The sequence below is a fragment of the Pteropus vampyrus genome, unplaced genomic scaffold, assembly GCF_000151845.1.
Source record: "Pteropus vampyrus isolate Shadow unplaced genomic scaffold, Pvam_2.0 Scaffold309, whole genome shotgun sequence".
NCBI lineage: Eukaryota > Metazoa > Chordata > Mammalia > Chiroptera > Pteropodidae > Pteropus > Pteropus vampyrus.
This window is the reverse complement of record NW_011889090.1, coordinates 506,696-518,238: the sequence shown is the minus strand read 5'-3', so window position 1 is coordinate 518,238 and position 11,543 is coordinate 506,696. Positions and strand designations below refer to the sequence as shown.

General features: G+C 54.3%; 1 protein-coding gene across 2 annotated transcripts in view; it reads left to right on the top strand.

Annotated features, from left to right (window-relative positions):
• Positions 1-11,543, top strand: part of GNB1 (G protein subunit beta 1) — a 70,194-nt gene that overhangs the window by 948 nt on the left and 57,703 nt on the right. Inside the window, exon 1 of one of the 2 annotated variants that reach the window (XM_011377313.2) lies at positions 115-164. The exons of the other annotated variant lie outside the window; for it this stretch is intronic. The gene's annotated coding sequence lies outside the window, so the exon portion shown is untranslated. Of the gene's footprint in view, positions 1-114; positions 165-11,543 lie in introns of those variants that run through there. 2 annotated transcript variants of the gene reach the window in all.

Below are 11,543 nucleotides of genomic sequence, written 5' to 3'. Positions count from 1 at the left end.
TGACTTTGTTATCCACTGGTCTGATTGGAAAAGTTGTATGTCTACAAATAGCTTTGAGAAAGGTCTCCAGGATATCTGTAGACTTACCCACCATCGGGCGGCGGGCACCCTGCGGGCGGCGGCCGGGCCGGCGGCGGGCGGAGGTCCGCGATCCGGCGTCCCAGGTCCGGGGTTCGGCCCCGCGTTCGGGCTTCGGGGCTGGGCTCTGGGAGCCGGGGTTCTGGGTTTGTGGGCTTGGGTCCGGGGTGGGGTCCTGGGCGGGGTCGGGGTCCTGGGCGGGGTTCTGGTCTGCGGCCCGCGTCCGGGGTTCTGAGTCGGGGTCCAGGGGCCTGAATCCCGGCTCAGGCTCGGGGTCCCGGGCCTGGGTGGGGGGTCCTCGGTCCCGGGTCGGGGTTCGGCCCTGCCGGGGTCCGCAGGCTCCCCCGCGCGCCGGGCGGCCGGGCCGCGAGAACAAAGGCGGCGCGGGTTCTGCAGTGGGTGTGGGTGCCCGTCCTTCGCTCGGGAGGACGTCGCGTTTCCGAGGCCCCTTCTCTGGCGACTTGGAAGTTGGGATTTGGGAACGACACGATGAAGAAGGGAAGGGGGCCGAGGAAATGAGGAAGCGGGGGCCGGGCCAGCAGGGCCCCGCCGGTCGACCCACGGGGGAGACTGACGGCTGCAGCCGCGAGCGGCGCCGCGGAGACCAAAACAATAGCGATTCTCGGCTGTTTTCGTTTTTACCGAAAAGTGAGAGGCAGCCCCATTGCGAGCTTGTGCCCGTTGTTTTCTCCGCCGCCCGGTGCGGAACCTGGGTGGGGGCAGGGGTCGGGGACGAGGACGGGAGGTGGGCCGGGAGGCGCCCGAGGGCAGGGCCGGGGTCCCCGCGCCCCCGAGTCCCAATGAATGGCCCGGAGTCCAGGCCCCGCGACAAGATGGCGCGGCCGCCGCCGCCGTCTTTGTCAGCGCCGCGCTGTCCCCGACCCTCTCCGCGCCCCGACGGTGTTTTGGGCTCGGTGTACGTTATTCGGATGGACCGAGGGGGGTGGAGGAGAAACCACACGAGGGTTGGGTGTCCTCCTTCGGCCCTTGCGGGCTTTTGGGTGGCAGCGGGGCGAGGGTGGGGGAGGAGTCGTGCTGAAAATGCCACCTGGGTGGTGGCTGAGCCATGGGACATCTGAAAATCCTCCTGTGCTTTTCCGCGCGAATTGATAATTGATCCAAAGACTGTTCAAACATGTTTTATGTCCTTAAAATTGCATAGTTATCGTACAGAAGTGGTATTAGCTTTATCTCCCTAATTTTTAAGGAAGCTTTTCAGTTGGGATTGAGATTGACTTACTGAAGGAAGACAGCGGTGGATGAGGTTTGTCTTGGGGAGGGAGTCAGTGGACAGGTACAGTTATCACATTATTACAGGTGTTACTGAGTGCGCATAAACATGGGGACATCGTCACCTGTAGTTTGGGTTTGGGCAGCATAGTGGGGGTTTGTATTTTCGTTTTGCTATCTGTGTGATAACTGACTCAAATATTGTGATTAAGAGTCATTTATGAGGTTAATTATTAACTCAGAAAATATGTAGGTTACATTTCCTGATTAGTAAATAAACGAAAGTATTAGGTTTGTGAGAAGTTCCTTTCAACTCTAGGTACTGGGTAAGGTCTCCCAGGCGTCATCTTTGGTAAGATTTCTACGTGACTCGTTTTCTAACCTGAAGCTGTAGTCTTTTGGGAGCGGGGGGTGGAGGGTTCTTTATTTGAAAGTAAGGGTTTAGTTTGTGCTCTTAAGATAGACAGGGTCTATTCTGGGTTCGTCCAGAAGGTATATATTGCAAAAAGAGAATGAACAGGCAGTTCCTTTTTTGCTTCCTTACTAATACTGTATGTGTGGCTGGGGACAGAGCTGGTGCCACCAACATGGAAACAGGTCTAAGCGCCTCCACAGGGCAGAACTGGGTGGCAGCTGTTGGTGTGATTTATTTGACTTCGTAACGGAGCTATCCAGAAGTGGGTGTAACAACAGGGGTCCCGGGGCCCATCCAGTGGCGGGGGACCCTGTGGGAGGAGGGTCCAGCTGCTCTGTGTGCTGGACGGTGGGCCTCTGGCCTCTCTGTCCTTCCTTCAGAGTCACACCGTTAGGCGCTTCTGGTTTCACAGGCATCGTAAGCGCTACAAGGTTTTCTTGGAAGATGAGAGTTGAGGAAAGCAAAGTTACATTTTATGATTGTGCCTGTGGCTCACTCTCAGTTCCTCCTGCTTGGGGGCCAGTGTCAGGGCTACCTTTCATCTGGTGGAATGGTTCAGGTGTATGCTTATAGAGGAAATTGTTCAGCCATGAAATTTTGATGTCGAATCGACATCTTAAATGAACACACCCACCAGACGAATTGATTCCTCCTGTATGTATGATATCTGAGTTCACAGAAGGTGGGTACTAAGCAGAGTGTCCTTTAACGATATCTTACTAAAGATTTCTTTTTGTTTGATATCTTGAGTTACTTCTGATTTGGGGGAGAGTTGGAAGTAAGTTTCCTTAGACTTAATTTTAATCTGAAAAGAGATTTAAAAAGACTGCCAAAAGGCTGCAGAATAATGTATTGTCTTTTTTTAAGGAGTAAAATCTCTTCTCAAGAAAATCTTTTTCACGACTAGTGACTTTGTTATCCACTGGTCTGATTGGAAAAGTTATATGTCTACAAATAGCTTTGAGAAAGGTCTCCAGGATATCTGTAGACTTACCCACCATCAGTTGACTTTTTAGGTAATACTTTAATGAATAACACCGATTTATTTTAGACATGCAGTATTGGCGTTTATTATAGTTTTTCTTCATTGGATTGTTTTTTCTCTGCCCAAAAGATTTGGCTCATGTTGATATCTAAATTGGATTAAATTCTTACTGTGTACAGACTTTTTGGCTTTTAGCATGAGTGGATTGGTAATAGATAGTCCCAATTTTATTATCTGGGCTTGACCATGTGGCATGCCATATTATTTTGAAACCCCTATTTAGTGTAATTCTAGTAAGACACTGAACCAAACTTTACAATTTTTTAACCCTGGTATAGGTATAAATTCTGGTTTCAGGTTTGCATTCAGTGATCACAGTAGTTAGAGATAATTAAGAAGGTGTTCAGTTAAGTGTTTGGTTTAGTGAACATAGAATGAGGGGATAAAAACAAATTTAAATGGAAACTTAAATGAGAGAAATAATTTACAAAACTGAATGTGTAACGTTACTGGAAGAAAGAAACAGTCCAAATATTTGTGGAGGATGTGTATATTGAGTCATGGAACATTACATTGACTGTTCTGGAAAGGGAGTGGAATACCACTTGTTTTTAAAGCTATGAGTTTTGTTCCAGAACTCTCATTTAAGAAATATAGGCAGTCTGTAGACGTTTGAATTGGTCGGTGGGTCAGTGAAATGCTGAGAGCTTTTTCAAACTTTGAGGCGTCTTGTGGCACGGTGCCTGTCCTTAGGAGTCACAGGGCTTTGTGGGCGTGGCTGCGGGCTTCCACGATAGGGAAGCTTCCTGTTGTGGAGAGCAGGGGTGCTTTCTTTTCCTTTTTAAAAAAAGACCTAGGTGAGTATTTCCTTAGTTGACTTAATAAATTAAAATTCTGGGGAAAAGCCATTTCTGAAAACTTAATTTTAAAGACCACCAAGTCAAGATTACCTAAGGTAATTTTTAAGAGATTATCCAGTTAAATCTATATTGCTTTTGAATAAAGGTCATTGTGACTTAATAAATTAGCTGCCCCAAGCTTAGTAATGTGTTTCATGAAGGAGGAAAATACTGTGTATTTATTCTTTAACCTGTCAGGACCGGCACACTAAAGGCATTGGTTGGTAAACATACTCTTGTTTACTCGCGGCTAATTGTGTCCTTATGTGCATCTGTGTGTCTCCCGATTCAGTCCTGTGGCAGTTACACATTCCCCGTGAGGATTGCCGCTTCTCTTAACTACCTGTCCAAGGGTTGTAGCGAATAAAACTTAAAAAAATATTCTGGACACTTTGTAGTTAGACAAGAGAGTGTTGAAGCTTCTACAGCAGGTTTCCAAAAAGTTGTCGTAGGAACTCTAGGCAGTTCCTGACTTCGAGGGGAGGAGAGAGTCACTCGTTCCTGAAAGGACTGAGGATGTCCTGTGACTCGGTTCTGTCACTTGACTTGCTGGTTTGGATGTGTTTTTTGACTTCTTTGTGCCTGTTTCCTCATCTGTGAGACCGGCACCCTGGAGCCTGCTTCCTAGAGCGTCTGTGATCACGGGAAGCACTTAGCACGGCGCGGCCCACGGCGCCCTGAGCAGGGGTTAGCCATGCCTGTCGCGAGTGGCCTTGCTTCGTGAAGAGCTCTCCAACTACGACGACGCGAGGTGACGTTACAAGAAGACCGTTTATCGAGAGGTTCGTTTCTTCCCGCTTCCCGATGGCTCCAGAGCCGTGTGCGCGGTGTGGGGTGCGCGACAGCTGTCGCTGCGCCCCTGCCACTTGTCGCTGCCTCGCTTTCTCCCGCGGCTTCGCTCGCATCTTTTCTCAAAAGGCTTTCTTTACCTTCATAGGATAATTTTGATCCTCTAATTCATTTCGAAAACGGACAGAATTACTGTTTATTTTTAGAGAGTTCACCTCCCCTTTTATGATGCTGAATTTTTTGATTTCACAAAACTTTGGCATTCTGTGGTTCACCAGCTAGAGACAGTATAATGAAATACTTTTCATATGTCCCCATAAACACTGCAGCTGGACATTTGTTTAACAAATACTTACTCAGCACTTTCTCCGCTGGGTGCTGAGGCTATAAATCGTGCGGGAATGGGTGTTGCCCGGGCCTCCCCGCGGAGCTAGTGTAAGAGGGCGAAAGGCAAGGCTGGTGGGTCCCAGGGGCAGCGAACCTGTTCTAGACTCTGGCGATGGCTTCTTGGGAGATTTAAGTTGAGCCCCGAAGGTCCCCAGTTGGAGCCTGTGTGGAGGCGTGGCAGGTGGAGGGGCAAGGGAGTGTTTCCGGCTGAGGAGAAGTGTTTTTCACGCAGCAGCCAGTTTTCTCCAGCATCCAGGACAGCATCCGGTGCAGGACCGATGCCCAGTCGTTATCAAATGAACGACAGCACGTTCATCCAGGCCCGGAAGTCCTGACGGGCCAGAGAGCGACAAATGGACAGGGAGGAGTCAGAGCCTTGGGCAGACTTTGCACTTTCCCTCGGGGCTCTGGGAAGCCTTCCGAGGGTTCTGAGGAGGTTGGCCTGATCGGAACCGTCACTTGGGACTCGAGCTGGGAGAAGGGAGGAGGCTGTGGTGAGAGGTTCTAGATGGGATGCGGTGTGGAGGGGAAGAGGGCTGGCCTGGGTGATGAGGCTGGTGACGGAGAAGACTCGATGCCTGAATGGACCGTGAGGAAGGAGTAAGTGACCACAGCTTTCTGTCCTGGACATCTGGGTGGCCGTTTTGCATTTACTGAAATAAGGAGCAGTAATTTGGTGGAAGGAGGATTAGTTTATGCCCTTTGGTTTGTGGGGTCCGCGCGTCTGGCATCCCCACGCTGTGCATCCGCCCTGACACTTCCTGCTCTGCCCTGCAGGGTCCTTCTGGGGGCCTGTCCCTCCGTTCAGGTCTTTGTCCAGCTGTCCCCTCCTCAGGGGCATTCCCTGGTCTCATCAGTCTTCACCGTCTTGCCTTGCTGTCTTCCTAGCCCTTGTATTGATCTCCCTGCCCGTTCCGAGCTCCATGAGGACAGGCGCTTTGATCCACTAGAGTATTAGCGGCCCCTGAAACAGGATGCACAGTGCACGTCTGGAGGAGCAGGCCTTGCGGAGCTGTTGGTATTTAGGTGGGGATGCAGTCTTGGGAGTGATGCCGCTTAGAGCGGGAAGTCTCCAAGTGTCATGTGTGCTCCTGGGGCTCCCAGAGACCCTTCGGCAGTCTGTTGGGTTAGAGCTACTTTCCTAACCCTGTTGGGACGTTACTTGACTTCCACTGTGCTGCCTGTCAGCAATGGTACAGAAGCCGCGGAGGGTCACGCTGCTGGTTCTTTAGCACAAATCGAGGCTGCAGCCAGACCAGTTATGGTAGTTGCCGTAGTCCCCTTCATCACCGTGAACTTGTAAAAAAAAAAATCTGATTTAATCTAATACCTTTGAAGAAGCAATAGAAATTAACTGCGTCAACCCTGAGTCCCGTCCTTTTACCCGTCTGTGTGATGAAATGGGATGTGGGCACAGAGCAGGTAGCTGTCACTTGGACACGCGGTTGTGTGACTGTTGAGAGAATAGCTGACAAGATGACGGCTGCTTTGGGTGCTTGGCAGACGTTTTTCGAAAATGAATAAAGCGAAGCAGGTGCTGCAGGGAGAGTAACTGGCCGTGTGGTTGGTGGCGACCAGATTTGAGCTTTCACATGGGAATTGGAAATTTGGAAACTGGATTCTGCTACCATGAGCTTGGCAGCTTCCCAGGACTTCAGAATTTTCTTATGAGACAAGCGGTGATGCCAAGGAAGTGTTTCTTTTCAATATCACGGAAAGGAGTGTATCAGCATTTGGAAGATCGGGTGAACGTCCGTGCAGTGCTGCCGACTCACAAGCCGGCCAAAGGTTGTTCAAAGCGCGAGACTGGGGTAAAGCCCCCAGCGCCGCAGGGTAACAGTACCGAAATCGGTTGCCATGGTTTCCGATGCCACATCAGGTCTGCCCTTCCGGAAGCTTGGCACCGGCTGAGTTTTGACGTAGTATCAAAGAAGACCGTCCACATTTATTTGAAAGGCTGTTAAAATACTCCCTTTCCCAACGGCACGCTGCGAGGCTGCGTGTCCGCACGTGCTTCAGCCGCCACGGGCGAAGGAGGCGTGCTAGCGTGTAGAAGCTGGCTGCTCTTCTCCCAAGATTACTTTTCTAGTTATTTTCGGTAAAAATGTGATTTATGGTAACTTGTGATGGGCTTATTAAACCCTTTGAGAATGTCTGTTTTGCTTTCTAATGAAGTGAGCATCTTTAGATGTCACCCTGTGAACAAAAGCTCCAAGACCGTCCGCACCTGAGAACGAGCAGGCCGGAGACCGGTTCTGAGCAGCGCTGCCACGAGGGCGCGTCGCGGGCCTTGGCCCAAGGTGCCCGCAGGGACCAGAGGGGCCCTCGGCTGGAGACGGCACCCTGTTCCCATGTGTCTCCTGCCCCTCCCCGTGCAGTGTCCCCGTCGTGGGACCGTGCCTTCCCTGCGGAGGAGGACCCAGAGGTTCTCTAACAGCTGAAGGCCCGTTAGTGGAGCTTGAGAAGAGGCCTCGGCGCGCCCGGGGGTGGCACTGAGGGTCGGCAGAGGACGAGACGTCAGAAAGCATGACCAGAGGTTGAAAGACTGTGGGAACGTTGGTGAGGGCTGACGCGGAGAGGCTTCTGATGGGATGGGGTGTCGGAGCAGCACGTTCGGCTATGAGGTGGACTGGGGGTGCAGTGAGCGGGCGTCCCCAGGGCCACGATCCCAGTAGGCTGTGGGAGCCCTGGAGGGAGGGCTGCAGAGGCGTGAGCGATTGTGGGTGGCACAGCTTGGGCGCCCTCAGGTGCTGATGGGGAGGAGCCCGTACGGGGGAGCGCACCATCGATAAGATACTCGTTCGAGGCCTGAGCCGTGCCATGGAGCCGCTGGTGATGGGGCGGGAGGGGCGCCATCTCTCAGCTGGCAGAGAGGCTTCGCCGAAGAGGGCTGGGCAGGGCTGCAGGGGCTGCTGGGCTGCGCTGTTGGGGCGGGAGGAGGTGACAGGGTGGGCCTGGTGGATGCCGGGGCAGCGGGGCAGCGGGGCAGCGGGGCAGCGGGGCAGCGGGGCAGTGGCCGTGCTTGGGAGTGGAAGGAGAGGCCCTGGGCGCGGCTGCCACTCCCGCTTGGACAGGGCTTCTCTGCCTGAAGTGTGTCCCTGGGGGCAGCGCCTCAAGCTTTCCCTGTTGAAATAAATCTGTCAGACCTTGGGCCCTCCACCTGGCCTCCCTGAGGCAGTAGATGAACTTGCGTTTTGGCCTGTGGATGATCCTGATGCTGTCTGCTCAGTTCGTTGGGTGCCCACTGTGCCAGGCACCGTGCGAAGAACTTAGTGGCGTGGTGGTGGGGTCCTCAAGCCTGAGGCAGTCACTGTGACTGTTCCCACTTCCCGTGTGGCTACGCCGGCGGGAAGCCCAGCTGTTTAGCCGGGCCACTGCCCGGAGTCTGTGGGACCCGTGTGTGAGCTGGCGTCCTTCGTCCCTGGGGCCTGTGATCCTAATTGTTGGGTCATGGACCTTCTAGCGCAAGCTCGTCCCGGGAGACCTCTGCGTCCGCCTCCTCTGCGTGTGATTAACGGGGAGGCTCTCCCCCTGAGGACACGCCTGCCACCTCACCTGCAGCCTCTCCTGCGGGGCCGCCAGCGCGCGCGGCCCGGCCTGCCTGGCCCTGTGGACCTTGGTGCCTCCTTCCGCCACTGTTCTTGTTTTTCTGTTGTTAAACTTAAACTCTCTGGACAGGCGAGCTGTTTCCACTGCCTCAGTTCCTCCATCTCTTCCTGTCCTCATTCTTTGAGAACCCGTTTCTGTCCCCTCAAAGCCACCAGTGTCTTTTTCAGTAAGCGTATTTCAGCGTCTCAGTTTTTATCTTTAACTTTTGTGTTTTAATAACAAAATGTTTTACACATTTATCATAGGACATCAGGAATGTGAAAATGGGGCAGTCTGTCGCTTCCCTGTTGGGAAGTGAGCACAGAGACCGTTAGGCTTCCGCGGTCATTTGCGCCGCTCCGGCCCGTGTGTGCGGACCCTCCCCCCGTCCACGTGGGGGTCACCCTGTATTTGTAGGCTTTTAGTTCTCATTTTTCTGCTTGGCTCCGTCGTATGTGTGCTTCGGGTTGTCCCGTCTTTGAAGATGTGGTTAGCGACTGCGGGGCCCTCGGGGCTGCCACCCCCGCGCTCGGACGCCTGTGGCCCCGTGCTCTCCTCTCGGGCGTGGCGAGGGTGAGGACACGGCGCACGTGAAACGGCCGCCCTCTGTGTGGCGCGGCGCAGGCTCTTCGGCGGCCGCATCTGTGAGCGCCGCACCCACGACGCAGGCTCCTGCCCGCTCCTCCCGCACGCGCGTCTCCAAGCCGCCTCTGCTCTTCGTCCCTGTCTCGGGGGTCGCTGGCTTGGGTTTCAAGGGTTCTGCTGCTTGGTCTGAGACGTTGCTCCGTTAGTGTCCCGTGGGTGCTCTAGCAGATGACCACACAGCGAGTGGCTTAAAACGACGGGAACTTGTTCTCTGTCTGGAGGCTGGAGGTCTGCATCGAGGTGCGTGTGGCAGGACATGCCCTCCGACGCCTCCTTCTGCCTCCTGGGGATTGCTGACCGTCCCCCCCAGCCTCTGCCTTCACGTGCCCGCCTGTCACTGGGTCAGGGCCCGTGCATCCAGGACGACCTCAGCTTGAGCACACCTGCCAAGGCCCTTTTCCCCAGGAAAGTCACATTTCCACTTTCCCGGGGGACAAGAACTTTTAGGGGATGCTGTTCAACCCACTGCAGCTACCTAGCACTTTACGCTTGGCCCTGTCCTTCTTGTGTCCCTAAATCCCTGTCCCCGTGTCCTCCCTGCCTTTCCCGTGCATGGAGATGTGTTTTTGTTTGAAGACGTCTGAGTTGCGGGGGGAGGAAAGCAGTAACGGGACTTAGACAGGAGAGGCGGGTGCGCCGGCAGGATCCCCACGTCTCCCGGCACCGGGGTTCCGGAGCAGAGCCGGGCCGTGGGTCAGCGTGGGGCCTGGGCGGGAACACCGACTTCCACGCTCCTTGTCTGCAAGGTCGGCCTGCTTCAGCTCCTGCGCTGGGGGCGCTCTCAAACGGTTACTTTTTCCTGTTTGCCACATGTTCTGCCTCTTGGCATTGAACTCAGTTGATCATGACCAGCTCCTTGAAACACTCAGTCCCTGGCTGTCCTGCCCTCTTGTTTGTCCTTCCTGTCCCCGCCCAGGGTTCGTCTTTGCCCACGTACGCAGCCTCAGTTGTCTGGCATTTCTGTCACGAGTCTAGGATGCTCTCTGTCCGTTGGCCCCCTTAAGTGAGCGTGTCTGCCCCCCGTCTATTCTTGTCTGTTTTCAGTGCCGTTTGCTGGTCGTTTTGGTGACTCTCAAGGTCATCTGTACCCCAGCCTTTCCGACCTCCAGACTCGCCTTCACCTGGCTGCGCGACATCTCCATCCCTTTGCCGTTTTCACCATTGAGACCTTACTCCTGAATCTCAGCTTAAGTGTCACCTCAGAGAAGCTTTTCTGGTCACCCCTGCTGCTGCGGGTCATGTTGACTGATCACCATCACCGCCTCTATGGCATTCCCCTCAAGTCGAGGTCACGGAGCGGCAAGGCCGCGTCCCAACTGTCCCTGCCCGGCACAGCCTGGAAGCAGAGAGCAAGTGGGCTCTTTGTGCAGGCAGAGTTCGTTCTTGGACCTGAGTCAGGCCCTCCGGAAGTACCCATCGGTCCCTCTGTAAGCCCAGGACTGGAGTTGGGTGGGGTCACTGATACAGCCAGGTCTGGGAACACTGGCCTGCGAGACCGTGAATCGAGGACCCGGACTTCTGGGGGGTTTTCCTGAGAAGGGACGGGAGGGCCCCTCTGAAGGCTGGAGCTCACTTTACCCATCGGAGGCGGCGGCGGACTTGGGGGCGGCTGCTGCAGACCCGCAGGTGAGAACTGGCAGCGGGGAGCTCTTCCTGGGGATCGATGGAATCCGAGAGCAGGGACAATCCCGGTGCCTAACGCCGAGTGGCAGGGCATTTAAATGTGCCGGTGACTCTGTAAGTGGCCATTACACCTTCTCTGCCCTTTCTTAGAAGGCGGCACGACCAGCACGCCGCTCCCGGGGCCCCGAGCCTGGCGCGGCCAGGAGGCCGTAGTTGACCTGAGCGTCTGTTCCTTCTCGTGCAGCACGAGAGAGGCGCGTTGAGCAGCTGTCCCCGTCCAGATGCTGTCCCCAAGTTTAGGCAGGGCTGACCTTTGGAGAAGTAAAACCACAAGCTCCTGAAGTAAGTGGGTGGGCGAGCAGTTCTGGTTCTGGTTCAGCGGCAGAGCACGCCTGTGGGGCTCGTCCCCGGTCGCTCCCTCCCGTCCTGACTCTGCACCAGGCGCACCTTCGGCTGGCGTTCGTCTTCTGCCGCTGCCGCCTCGGTGGGAGCGCACAGTGGGTCCCCGTGGGTGCCGAAGGGAGCGCCTCTGGGGCTGGCGAATTTCCCCATCTCGAGTGGAAAGCTTTCTTATTTTGCTTTTGATGTCTGTTTTTCAGATCAGCCTTGTGCAAGAGACTTTTTTCAATGGTGGAAATGTTTTGTAATCTGCATCGTCCAGTATGGCAGCCACTAGCCACATGCAGCTTTTGAACATTCGAAATGTGGCTTGTGTGACTAAGAAACTGACATTAAGTTTTAAAAACCACCCGTGGCTAATAACTACCATGCTGGTTGGCACCGCCCTGGACTGAGCCTCCGGGTCGGCAGTGGAATTTGGGAGGCGTGAAGAAGTCTTCGTGAATAAAGCAGATGAGGAGTGGGGAAATTAAAATTTGTTCAGAGTTTACGTTTAGCAGCTGTT